Source organism: Phalacrocorax carbo, chromosome 8, assembly GCF_963921805.1.
Source record: "Phalacrocorax carbo chromosome 8, bPhaCar2.1, whole genome shotgun sequence".
Classification (NCBI taxonomy): Eukaryota; Metazoa; Chordata; class Aves; order Suliformes; family Phalacrocoracidae; genus Phalacrocorax; species Phalacrocorax carbo.
The window spans coordinates 35,711,978-35,724,250 of record NC_087520.1 but is presented as its reverse complement, the minus strand read 5'-3'; the positions used below and the strand labels follow the sequence as shown (position 1 = coordinate 35,724,250).

Sequence of the window (12,273 nt, the reverse complement as noted above, 5' to 3'; positions counted from 1 at the left end):
TTGTACTAGTATAAATCTTTTCAACTTTTTTTTTCTTTTTTTTCCCTGATATTATTTAGAAGTGAAATTTTCAAAGAATGTTTTGTGCAGCTGCAACACTGCTTTTATCTGTTCTGCATGATACAAGGAGAAACTGCCAGCTCCATCTTCAGGGAAATACTCCGCCACATGAGGCTTGATCCATTTATGAGATTATTAGTTCAAGGAGAATCTGTTTCAAATAGTCTTACTCACAACATAAACAAACATGTTGCAGTGTTTTGTTTCTCACCTAAAGAACAAGGGTTTATTGCTTTACAACATTTATACAACTTGCTCTTTGTGTCTATTTAAACTCCACAAAATATTTATGTCCAAGTATCTTCACACACAGCTCTACTGAGTTTATACCCACTTTGTTGCATTACAAAAGGTAATTTATGTTTTGTAAAATCAATATATTGGATACTTCTTATCCATCATGCTGAAATGAGATAAATAAGGATTGTTACTGAAAGATCGTACATTTTAAAGAAAGCCGTTAGGAAGAGAATTTGTCTCAGAACATTAAGTGTTAAGGAATGGTAGATGGGTGAAACTTAGTAGTTTATAACAGTACTGAAATCAGATGCAAAAATTGTCTGGAGGGAGGTTGGAAATGGCTTTCAGTGTTTCTTGTGAAAGCACAGAGATAATGCTCATTGACCATGGCAGATCTATGCTATTCTTTCCAGGGTGGCCCAACAACACCATCAAGACCAAACTCACTGACCTTGCCAACAATCAGCCCACGAGCACAACTGTCAGGCACCCTCTGAATCACACAGGAACTCTACTTATTCAAGTATGCCCAACAGATTAACAAGGCTGGTAGGCTGCCTGGCATGCCTGGGCTGGCTGCCTGCATCCTGCCTGCCAGCCGGGCCCTGCAGCAGCGTGTGGCAATGGGCACTGCAGGCAGCTGCTGCTCAGGAACCGCACCAGACTCAGCGCTGCCCTGGAGAGAGCCCTTCTGGGGTTGCATAGACAGAACCTACGATGGCAAGGAGTTCCAGATATATACAGGAGTATCTCAATAAAATAAATTATGTGGATACAAATGGTCTTATCATTACTCCAAAATGGAGGCTTATTAGCAGCTTGAGACTAATGCATTCTAGAAAGTCATAGAAAATTGTTCTAGAAAGCCTCAGCTGATCAGCAAGTTCATCTGTCAGCTACACAGCAAGGAAACTATACTGTGTGTTTCCTCACCAGTGTCCTTAAAGACTTTCAGTGTTGGAGACTACAGTCTTCCTAGGTCAACTGTTCTGGAGTTTCACTATTATAATTGGGAAGCTTTTCTAATGTCTAACCTGAACTTCTTTTTTCCTGCCTTATAGGCTTTTGTGTTTTTTCCTGTCCATCCTGGGCAGGATATCACTGCTTTCCCAGTATTCAATGCTTTAAGCGATACAATCTCATTTTGTTCATTCTTGCATAGAATCTAAAAGATCCCTCATGTAGCCCTGCTCTGAATTTTCTTAATCTCAGCAACAGCTTTCTTGAAGAATAGCCCCCAAAACTGGGGCCCAAAATGTATTCCCGCCAAAGGTGCACCATTGCAAAGTAGATTAAAAGGTTACTTCATGTACGCCTTCTAGCCTGCACTTCCATTTAAACCTCCCACCATGTTATCTTCCATTTTTTGTGACTGCATTAACAGTGTTGACTCACGTCCAGCTTGTGAGTCACTGAGACTCCCAAGTTCTGCATTAGTGTTGCCTTATCATTTACTCCACATCTTCTATTTTTGCAGTTGACTATTTCTGTTTGGAACAGTAGAGCAGTTACTCCTATTGACGAGTATTTCTTTTCAGACTGCTTTACAAATTTATGTTAACTCTCTTGCGGTCTCTCCTGGCTTGCTAGCATTTGCAAATTTAATAAGCACAGTCTCTATTCCATCTTCCAAGTCACTACCAAGAATGCTGAGCAGTACTTGTCTGGGACAGACTTGTGTAGAATCCAGCATGATAAGGCCTTCAGTTTTCACTAGGAATCATTGAAGACTGCAATCCCAATATATTTTCCAAATAGTCCTGAGCCCATCCTACAGCAGCTTCACCTAGAGGACGATTCCTTCTGTGTATGTTATATGAGGCAATGGCCCAAACTTTACTGGAGTCAAGACATTTGACTCCTACTGCTTCTTCTCCATTGACAGGGCCAATTACCTTTGACAGAATGAAATTAGATTGTGTTGACAGAATTTGTTCTCAGTAAATCTATGATGTCTGTAAATCTTTGGGTTTTCCCATGTGTGTGATAATGTGTTCAAAAATATTTCACTATTTCCAAGAATTTTAATTCAGAGGTGTGATTTATAATTCCTCAGCTGCTAACTGCTTCACTTTTTCTTAGAATAGGAACTAAGCTTCTTTTCCTTTTTTCACTTGGTATCTTTAAGTACCAGTTTTTAGAGAGAACTACTATGACTTCCGGAACTGCTTCAGTTACTTCTTTAAACATCCTAGGAGGACAAAGTTCATCAGACTCAGCTGATATGAACACTCCTTAATCTGTATTTTTCCTCTTCTAGGTTAAGTTCTTATCCCTCCCTCACTGGTGCTAATTACGTTAGGGAACTGATCTGTTTTAAAAGGGTAATGAAAAAAGCTAGCAAACACTTCAGTCTTTTCCAGAGCTGCCATTTGTTGATCTGTTCCAAGTAAAATACTGTCACTTTCCTTAGATTTTTTTTTACAAGCAGTGTGTGGATATACTGCTGCACACTGATATAAAGAACAGATCCTATTCCAGGAGATTCTGCTCCGGAAAATGTTTTTAGTGCTCAGTTTAGCTACTATTGTTCAGATTTCTTACGATACAGAGATACAAAGCATTTCCTTTTGTCTTACAGAGCCCAAAGCAACAACATTTTGAAAATCTCTTTAGTCCACCCTAACAAAAACTTTTGTTTTGAACTGAGAACATCATTCAATAGGTACAATTCATATAATTTCCAAAAAAGTGGCTTTATTTTAAGCTACATACACTTAACGGTTACAGAGAAACATAATTTTTTCAGAGAAAATAAGCAAGCAGAAATTAGGAGATTATCTTTACAGGGAACATGAATTTAATCACTGGATTGCTCACCAGAACACAGATGCTCAAGTAAGAGTCACACGGAGGATGGAAACATACTCATCAGTAGGCTAATGACATTGTTAATTGCTGTCCTTACTTACAAATAAAATTGAATCAGTAGAGAGGATTACAATTTAGTTTGGTTTATAGCTGAACAAATCCTCATCATATTTTAGCTATTTTAAACAAGATAAGCTCCTAGGAGAATTTATCCTATATTCTCCGATACAATTACATTCTGCCTGGGACAGGGAATGACTCATTTGGATCTATGTCCCTTGGCTTTTACATATATGTATCATCATGGGTTTAGTCCACGAGCAATCAAAGAATCATTAGCTTTGCTCAGACAGCCCCCCTTCTATCTGACATCTGCCAACCAGTAACAGTAGAAATGGTGGGGTTATAACACAACCTGCTTATTTTTACTGAGACTTATCCAGCTCGTTATGAAGTCTTATGCAAACATGTGAGCAAGTTATCAAATGATACTACTTGATCAGATATTCCACAAGAGCTTCAAGCTATGTGGAATTATGACTGGCCTTCAAGGCCAGATTCAGTAACAGCTCTGCTCCTAAAGTTTAGGCACTTGATCTCAGGAGTAGACTTTATAATCCGGTGTTACAGGAGAATTTGAAAGGGCAAGCAGAAGGGATCTGGAGAGTCACATGCTGAGCAGGAAGCAGTGTGCTATTTTCTAGGGAAGTAGTGGAGACAAGCTGGATCTTACACTCTGTGTTGCAAGCAGTTTTATTCTCTGCAGTCTGGGAGGATCTTCTGTCCATTCAGATTCCACAGCTCTGATTCCTCTTCTGTGTGATACTACTTCTGCCTGTTCACTCACAGAACAGAACAAGGGCTTCCTTTTTTATCTTGAGAGCTTCCCTGAGGAAATGTAATGGTGGCATCTCCTTTTCTGGTAAAGGCAGTTGCTCAGGAAAGAGGTATGGAAATTTGTGTTATTCATCCTTTTTGCTTAAAATATGTCTGAGTGAAAGAGCTCAAGACTGATTTCCATACTCCCTGTGCTACAGAGTTTTTCTATCTTTATGCCTCTATCAGAAAAGCAGGGAAAATTAAAACCAAAAATGTCAGCATCTCCAGATAAGTAAGAAAAATTCTAAATCACTGGGTTTTTTTCTGGGTTTCAAATTAAGCCCAAGTTTTATTTTAGGTACCAGAGGCCTGGATCCTCGGAGATTTATCTTCCTAAAACCCAGTTGGCTTCTGTGGGAGTTTAATGAGTAAAGTACCAAGATACTCTCACAAATCTGGGCAAGTGAAGTCTTTGATTGGCTCTGGCCCTCAGTTTCAAGCAAAAGACAGTTGGTATTTTGCAAGATCACTCCTGGAGTGGCAAGGCAGGGACAGAAATATGTGTTTTGTCTATTGATTGCCTATTACAGTTTTCATTCAATTATTTGAGTTACATGTTCTTCACTTATATGAGAACACCCTGCATCTGAAACTTGACTGTTTCAATGTACCCTGGATTAGCCTAGGTTACTTGTTCCCTTCTGAGTTGTTTATGTGCTGTTCCCTTGTCTTTGCTGTTGGGCAAATGCTAAAAATAAGAATTTGCTTATCTAATTTGTATGGATCTTCACAGTGTATGTGATTTCACTGGCTCCTTTCCCCTCGAGCAGCAGACAGATTTTCCAGACCTTATGACTATGGACTACGCATTCATTGCTGTCATAAGTCAGAGGATTTTTCCTCTCAATACTGACATGTCAAATTAAGACCCCCCAAATTTTTCCATAGGGAATAGTTAGAGATTACAGTTTCTGTTTGTTCTGATTGGGCTCTGGCCCTATGAACTCTGATCTGATTATATTTATTTCCAGTCCTGGAAATCCAATTAACACCTTGTAAAATTGTTTATTGTAAGAGTGCCTAAAAATGAGCTGACAACTATGAACTGATTTTTTGTTTTTCCTTTAGATTAGCTGGGTAAATTGTATTTGGTGTCAGATTAATAACTTGTATGACAGAAGAAGAATCAGGTAAACTTCCCTTTGTTGTCAGCCCCTATGCTAAAATCTTTGCTAGAGATGCCATGTCGGAGAAAGATCAGGTTATTCTGCCTTCAAGCCTGTCCTGACAGCCCCTGTTCTACCAAAACAGCTCAGTATAAGTTCCTGTTTGTCAACTGCAACATTGTTTTTGAAAAAAGGAACTGCAGTACAGAGGTCACCAAATGTGCTTTTTTTGGTATGGTTTGGATTTAATCAGAATAGGCACATATTTAAATTGTCTGTATCATGAATCGGTAGAAAGTTCTAAAACATAACCTCTGGATAGGAGTTTGAGGCACAGAGATGGTTGTTTAAAGTTATGCAGATACAGTTCTTTATGTACCCTTGAAAATGCTCAGAATATGCAGCCAGTTTATTTTCTGTTTTAAAAGGTCTAATAGAAATTATTTTTCACAGCAGGGAGTATGATAGTCAATGCTGGTGTTTACAATACTGAGTAAAGGTCTTAGGACTAGCTTATCTGTACATCTCTTATTAACTCACACCAGTTAAAGTTACATACCCTTAGAAACTTACAGAGAGTAGGAAGGATTTAAAATGCACTTTCTCTTCTATCTGCATGCATAATTCTTTTTTTTTTTTTTTTTAGTTGAACTGAGGAAATAATATGGAAAAACAATAGAGCAGTAAGTTATATTGTGACAGTTTGAAACTTCTTTGTGTGCTGGCTGCAGGTGTAGAATTGCTGTATCACTGAGCTGCTCAGCACATGTGGAGTCAGCAAACACAGCACACAGAGCAAAGAAAGCAATCAGGTGGCAGTGCTGGCTTGCAAGGGCCACAGGCCTGTGATGGTCAGGGGTGGCTGGAAGCTTTGTCAGGGTCAAAGAAGAGAAAGGAATTCCTGGTGAACATAATAAAATTAGCTGGTAGACCAGTCAAAAACAAAAGATATAGGATGCACAAGAGAAATAAATAAACAGTGATATGGAGGAGAAGATAATCAGGGCTGAGGGAAGAAAAGGAAGGATCCTGGAATACCCTAACCTAAGCCCAAACAGCATGCAAAAATCAGTGACAGTGCAGGTGTTCTGGGCTTTTATAAAACTGTATTGTTAAGTGATTTAACAAGCACATGTGTGGAACTATTTACTTCCACAGTTATGTTCTCTCATGGTTGGAATTTTGCCTCTGGAGGAGCAGAACTGGCACTGTGTTTGAATAACAAATTTTGCTCAGCAAATGCACTAGAGATGTCGTGAACACCTCCACACACACACGTAACTGGAGCCTACCTGGGCCAAAGGCAATTTAAAAGCATAGGAGCTTAACATACAGAGACTCAGTTTAGCACGCAGTTTAGTGACCAGCTGGCAAAACTTCTAGTTTGAGAGCAGATCTTTAGCCAGATTGTGACCACAGCTGCACCAGTATGAATACAAGTTAATTTCCAAGACTCTGACTGAATTTGTCCAGTAAATTCATTGTCCCTGAAATCAGAATTTTGTCCTCCCTGTGCAATCTCAGTTTTATTATAGGATAGGTCAGATTCCTTGAGGGAATAATGAAACATCTAAGACATCTGGCAAATCTCCTCTCTGACAGTGATACAGTGGTAAAATGGGTCAGTGTAGTTTAGGGTTGCTTTTGAATCCATGAGATAGGAGACACAGGAGTCTTTTCTAGCACAGCAAACTGAATCCTAGGGATTGTGAGATCAGTTATTACAGGGAAGATGTACAGAGATATAAGAGAGGTCTAAAAAAAGAAATTAAAAAGATTTTAAGTCTGCAACACCAGACAAGATTAAATTAATTAAATAGTTCTAAGTAATTTACTACAGTGTTGTCTGCTATTTACAAGTGCTTGAAAGGCAGTGCAACTCCAGTGAAATAGTATAATACAGTATATAGTGTATATGTTAGCATAGTAGACAATGAACTGACCACTAGCTTAAACACTTCTTCTGGACACATTAGTATACTAAAATGTAGCAATAACCAAAGGAAAGTTGAAAAGGGAAAGAAGAAAAGGAAGAAATTTTTCAAGATTAAAACTAAGAATCATGTCCTGACAGTAACATTTGGAGTTGTTTCCAAGCAGATATAGCTTGTAATATTTAACTATATTCTTAACAATGTACGCTATTCTCATTAGATAGAAAAATAAATTCTAGTTCCAGCAAAATTAGTGGCAACTTTTGAGGCCCTCTGAAATTATCCATAACTTGCAAGAATAGTTTCTGAAAGTTCATATGTCTCAAGGAAGAGTATAGCTATTCACACAACAGACCCAGAGATTTTTAAAAATCTGTTTAATGAAGAAGCACAAGAAAAATAATGAGTAGCTGGATTTAGGGCAAGGCCTACAGCAGAATATTTAATTTGGCTTCAATGAAGGGGTCTGGATTTATCATTTGTTGTTAATCTAGACACTCTGCTTGTCCTCATTTATCTTCCTTTCAGAGCTACTGAGAAGAGCTTCAGAAATACATTTCAGCACATAGTGGAAACAGACTATGCTCACAGCTAGTAATGAAGAAATAATGTAATTGATTGCTGTTATGTAATGGCACTTGGCAAATTAATGTGAACTGCTACAGAGTAAATAAAAGCTAGTGCTATTTCTGGAATATGGCTTAGAAACATCTTGACCAAAGACCTGGAGCATCCAAATATTTGACTGATATTTTTTTCCACAGAAAACATTGACATAAATGGCTGTTGTTTAAAGGTGTTGCAAGGAGACTCTAGAGATTAAGAGCTCCTGTATCGCTGCTGAGTAAGGACAGTGCAGCCTGTGTACTGTACCCAGCTGCCTCTGTCACAGTCCTGCAGCTCCTTAGTTCCTGTCATCTCTGCTAAGCTGGCAAGAGCATTCTGTTAATTCCACCAGCTCCTGGGGATGAAGTGATGTGGTCTGAAATGAGGCCACCCAGTGAGCTGCATAGGGAAGCATAAAGTATGAAATGCTACCTTCCACTGAGATGCACTCCCAGCCAGAGCCACAAAGCTCTTGTGTGTGTATTAGGAATCATCTTTTGAAGTTAATAACCTAAGATTTTTTAACGTGTGCTCCTTTCCTCCGCAGTATGGGAAGTTTAACCACAGCTACGGTCCATAAGTCTACACAATCCGTAAGGGCCTTGCAAGGACTGCTGAACAACTGCAAGCAGACACATGCTAGAGCATTTCCTATGCAAGGCCTTACACCACAAAGGCACAGTGTGTTGACAGAAAAACTGTAATATCTGTGCTTGGTAAAGGAGGCTGCTCAGGGATTGTCCACTTTGAGAGGAGCTATGAGTGGGATGAAATCAGGAAGGCTGCCAGGCTGCCCTGTGATTCAGAGGGGGAACTTCCACCTACATGGGGGGCATTGATAGCCAACAGGTACAAAAGCTGAGGCACGAATTATGGGCAGTTTAACTGGCTTCTGTCACACCCTTTGGAGACCTCATCCTATACTAGCAGAGCCTGATGACATTAGCCAGCCCTTGTTTGTTATCATCCCCATCTTTGTCCTGAAATCTAAAACAAAATTAATCCTTTTATTTTTGTAAATGGGTCAACAAAATAATTTATCTCTATCCTAATGACTAAGAGATGCGAGCAACCTCTTTGCCTTGGTTTGGGAAATTTTAGAGTAGATTAAATAATTTGTTGCTATTACTGCACACTTGCATCACAAACTAAGTAGATTAAGGTATTTTGGGGGGATGGCCTTTTTTTTTTAAATTAAGGATCATATAGCATTTCCAATATACTATCTTTAAATTTTTCATCTGCTCATTTACATTGATTTTTAAATTCCTTCTTCCTTTCCCATTTGAGTAACAAATCACAAATAACAAATTTAAACTGCTATTTATAAAATGCAATGGGTAGGTTGGGGCCTTTGCTGATTACAATTCAAAGTTTACTCAGTTTTGACCCTTCATGTTTACGAGTAATTGTTTCTTTCCTGTTAATTCTATTGTGAACAGAAAACCAGCTGCATTGATAAGAAAAGAAATCAGATAAATCTGATTTTACACTGAGGATCCACTAACCTGTAATTTGATGTCTGATTATTTGCTTTTGACTTCTTACATTTTTATTGCTGGGATTTCCTTCCCTTCAGGACTCTTAGATTGAGAAAAGATTTCACAAAAAATCTCATGGAATAGCTTATGGAGCCTTAATATCTGAATATTAACTGGCATTGCAGCTCAGCTGCTGTGGTGCTGGAAGACCTCCCAGGCTCACCACCACTGAGGGGATGGCCACGCGCAATTGATCTGGGTGGAGGGATGGCCACCACTGCCTAGCCATGGGCCATTTTCCTTGTCTCTGTGCCCTGAAGGAAGAAGGGCTGAAGGATGCACTGAGCCACACACAACAGCCAAGTGGCATCAGCGCAGAGGAAGATGGCTGTCTCCTCTCCCTGCCCTGCACCCTGCCTGTGGCCATGCAGGGCTCACTGGGGCAGGCCAGCACCAAGGCCTGCCACCACCCCCAGTGAGGTGAGGCAACCATTTTTCCCACCAGTGCCCTGCTATGGCGTGGCTGATGCCATGGCCTGTGACCCCCCCCTCCTGGCTGGACCAGGCAGCCATCTTCTTCTCAGTACCCTACTCTGGGATACCTGAAGCCTGTGACCACTGCCAGAGTCAGCTGTCAGCACCCTGAGGCCCTAATAGCTGTGACCAGCCTCACCTGGGGACCCCATCCACACCCTGCCCATAGGCCCTGAGGCGCCATTTAAGCTCAAGCATGGGCTATCAGCTTTTCCTGAGCTGTGAGGTTCTAGTGGTGGTCTTTAGCTTGACCATGGCTATGCCTGCCATGGGCCAGTTCATCTGCATCCTCACCTGTAGACTGACATTCTGACATAGTCTTTGACCTCTCTTCTCACTCTGGATCTGCCTCATGACCTGCTAGTACCTAGCACTGGTGAGGCTTCAGCCACCAACAGCAAGGTGGCTGTCTCGGTGCTACAGGGCTGCTCTGGGGTGGCCACCTCTGTGGGCTGAGGTTGGTGCTGTCTGACATGGATGTACCTGGCCTGAGGTTGCTGGTAGCTCTCCCAAAGTCATAGGCCCCCTCAGGAGCACCAGGTATGCCAAGGCAGTATGTTGATGCAGAACTTTGACACCCAAATGTTAACATCCCACCTTGCCAAGGGCTGGCTTCTGCCATTCGTTCTAGTTCTCTCTTTCAAAGAGGTTATTTGTGTGTAATGATGTTGCTGTGACACAGTAATGTTACCTTCATGAAAAGGTTTCAGCAAATGGAGGGAGTCAAAGGGCAATGTTTGAATGAGGCTCACAATTGGTAGTCATCCTGCCTCTGTTTTTCTGTAGGTCTGATGCCCTTTTTGTGAGTGACAGGGACCCCTAGTCAGCAGGGAAAGGAATCTCAGAGTTACCTTTTCAATGTCTTCCCAATTTAGCTTTCTTTTTAAAATGTGTGCTCTATATGAACTTGGCCAAAGGACAGAACAAAGAAAAGGAATAAGGGCAGTTTCTCTTACTCAGGGTTTGCTAGCAATATTATCTGTGAGGTTGCTCTTTTTATTAGAAAACAAGTCTGCTCAAGCTAGTTGATTGCCCAGTTTTAGAGACACACCTCAGTTATTAACTTTAAACAGAGATGCAGGCTTTTTCTTAAACTTTGAAACTGAGAGTTTTTTCTAAATTTGAATGCATAAGTGAATTCAGCTGTCAGTTCCTGTAGTGGTGGTGTTATGACTTCTGTGTAAACATTTGAAAGCATAGAATGTAGAGACTTTGATTTTTTTTTCCCCCTGCATTTAACTGTTGTGCAGATGGTGAGCAAATATATTAATGATCTATCTTAGGATTGCTTGCATGGGTAGTTCTGGTGGCCACAGGACTTTTCGTCAATAACCATAGTAATTCTACCCCTCCTCTGGTGCTTCGCACACAATATTTATATGATTATTGTTCCTCCAAGACATTTGGAGTATTCCCCATAACAGTGTCCGCTTCTCAGGGCTTCTTCAGATTAATTCCAAACGAAAAATCTCAGTAGCTTGAACAAAGGAAAGGACTGATTTTACCAGTTAAGCGTATAGTTGCGAAGTGTTATGAAATTAGTACTTTGCCTGAGAGTATGTTTCAAAATTTTTATTTTTATTTTTTTTCAAAAAGGTGACTTTGGTCTACTGAGGGAGGATGTGCTATGTTTGAGAATATATGGGGAGGAGTCAGTCTTTATTTCTACATTCTTTCCATTTGTATTGTACAAGTTAGGACCCCAGCTATGATCCAGGATTCCCACTGTGCCAGGTACAGGCTGAAAACTTGTTCCCAGACTCAGTGTGAGGTATCTTACTGACTTTGCTCTTTCACTTTACTGGATTACTTTTTATTACTGTTTTTGTATAGTCTTACTCTTTCTACTTCTGCTTTGGTTTCTAAATATGGGCTTTTTACTAATCTTTTTTTATGCAAGAATTCCTGAGCTCTAATCCTCTGTGTGATATTCACTCAGTACAGGTAGAGCTACTGACTGCCTCATCATAATTAACCTAGGGAAATGTTTCATCTTTTAAAACCTGTTAATTGTCACCATCTTATGTGGACAGCAGTGAAGGACTTCTTTGGAATAAACTGTGACCACCTAAAATATTTCAGCATTTACTTTTAACATTATTTTAAGATGGCTTTGTTCCCTGATCTTGTTCACCACACATTTGGCACATCAGTTGTGCTGGCACAGTGGAAGGAGCAATGTGGGTGCAGCTGAGAATAGGAACTGTTTAAGTTGGCAGTATTTGCAAGAAAAAAGCATAAGGAACCCAGTTAGGGCATGTGGGCCCTATCTAGGTACTTGAAGCAGTTGGCTCTGCCTAGTAAGGCAGGTAAGTGATGGGAAGTAGTCAAAAGGTGGGATGTCTGACTGTCAGTGAGACTGTCAGGCCTCAGGAAAAGAGAAAGTTCAAGTCTAGATGGAAAAGATCCTTTCCCTGAAGCAGACCGACAAATACTGTTGCTAATCTTCCTCCCTGCTTGTCTGTGAATGGTTGCTCTGCACAAGGAAAGGGGGATATTTGGAAGATCTGTTCTTTTAGTGACAATGCAATTTTATTGAAATTGAAAATTACTGTGAAACTACGGCTTTAGGATGCATATCATGAATGTAATATTTTTCACTGAAATCAACAGTTGAATGCT

General features: G+C 40.2%; 1 long non-coding RNA gene across 1 annotated transcript in view; it reads left to right on the top strand.

Moving 5' to 3' along the window:
• Nucleotides 1-3,875: 3,875 nt before the first annotated feature.
• The window catches only part of LOC135314795 (uncharacterized), an 88,888-nt gene continuing 80,490 nt past the window's right edge, over nucleotides 3,876-12,273 (top strand). Inside the window, exon 1 of the long non-coding RNA XR_010374287.1 lies at nucleotides 3,876-4,058. This is a non-coding gene — a long non-coding RNA (uncharacterized LOC135314795). The remainder of the gene's footprint in view (nucleotides 4,059-12,273) is intronic.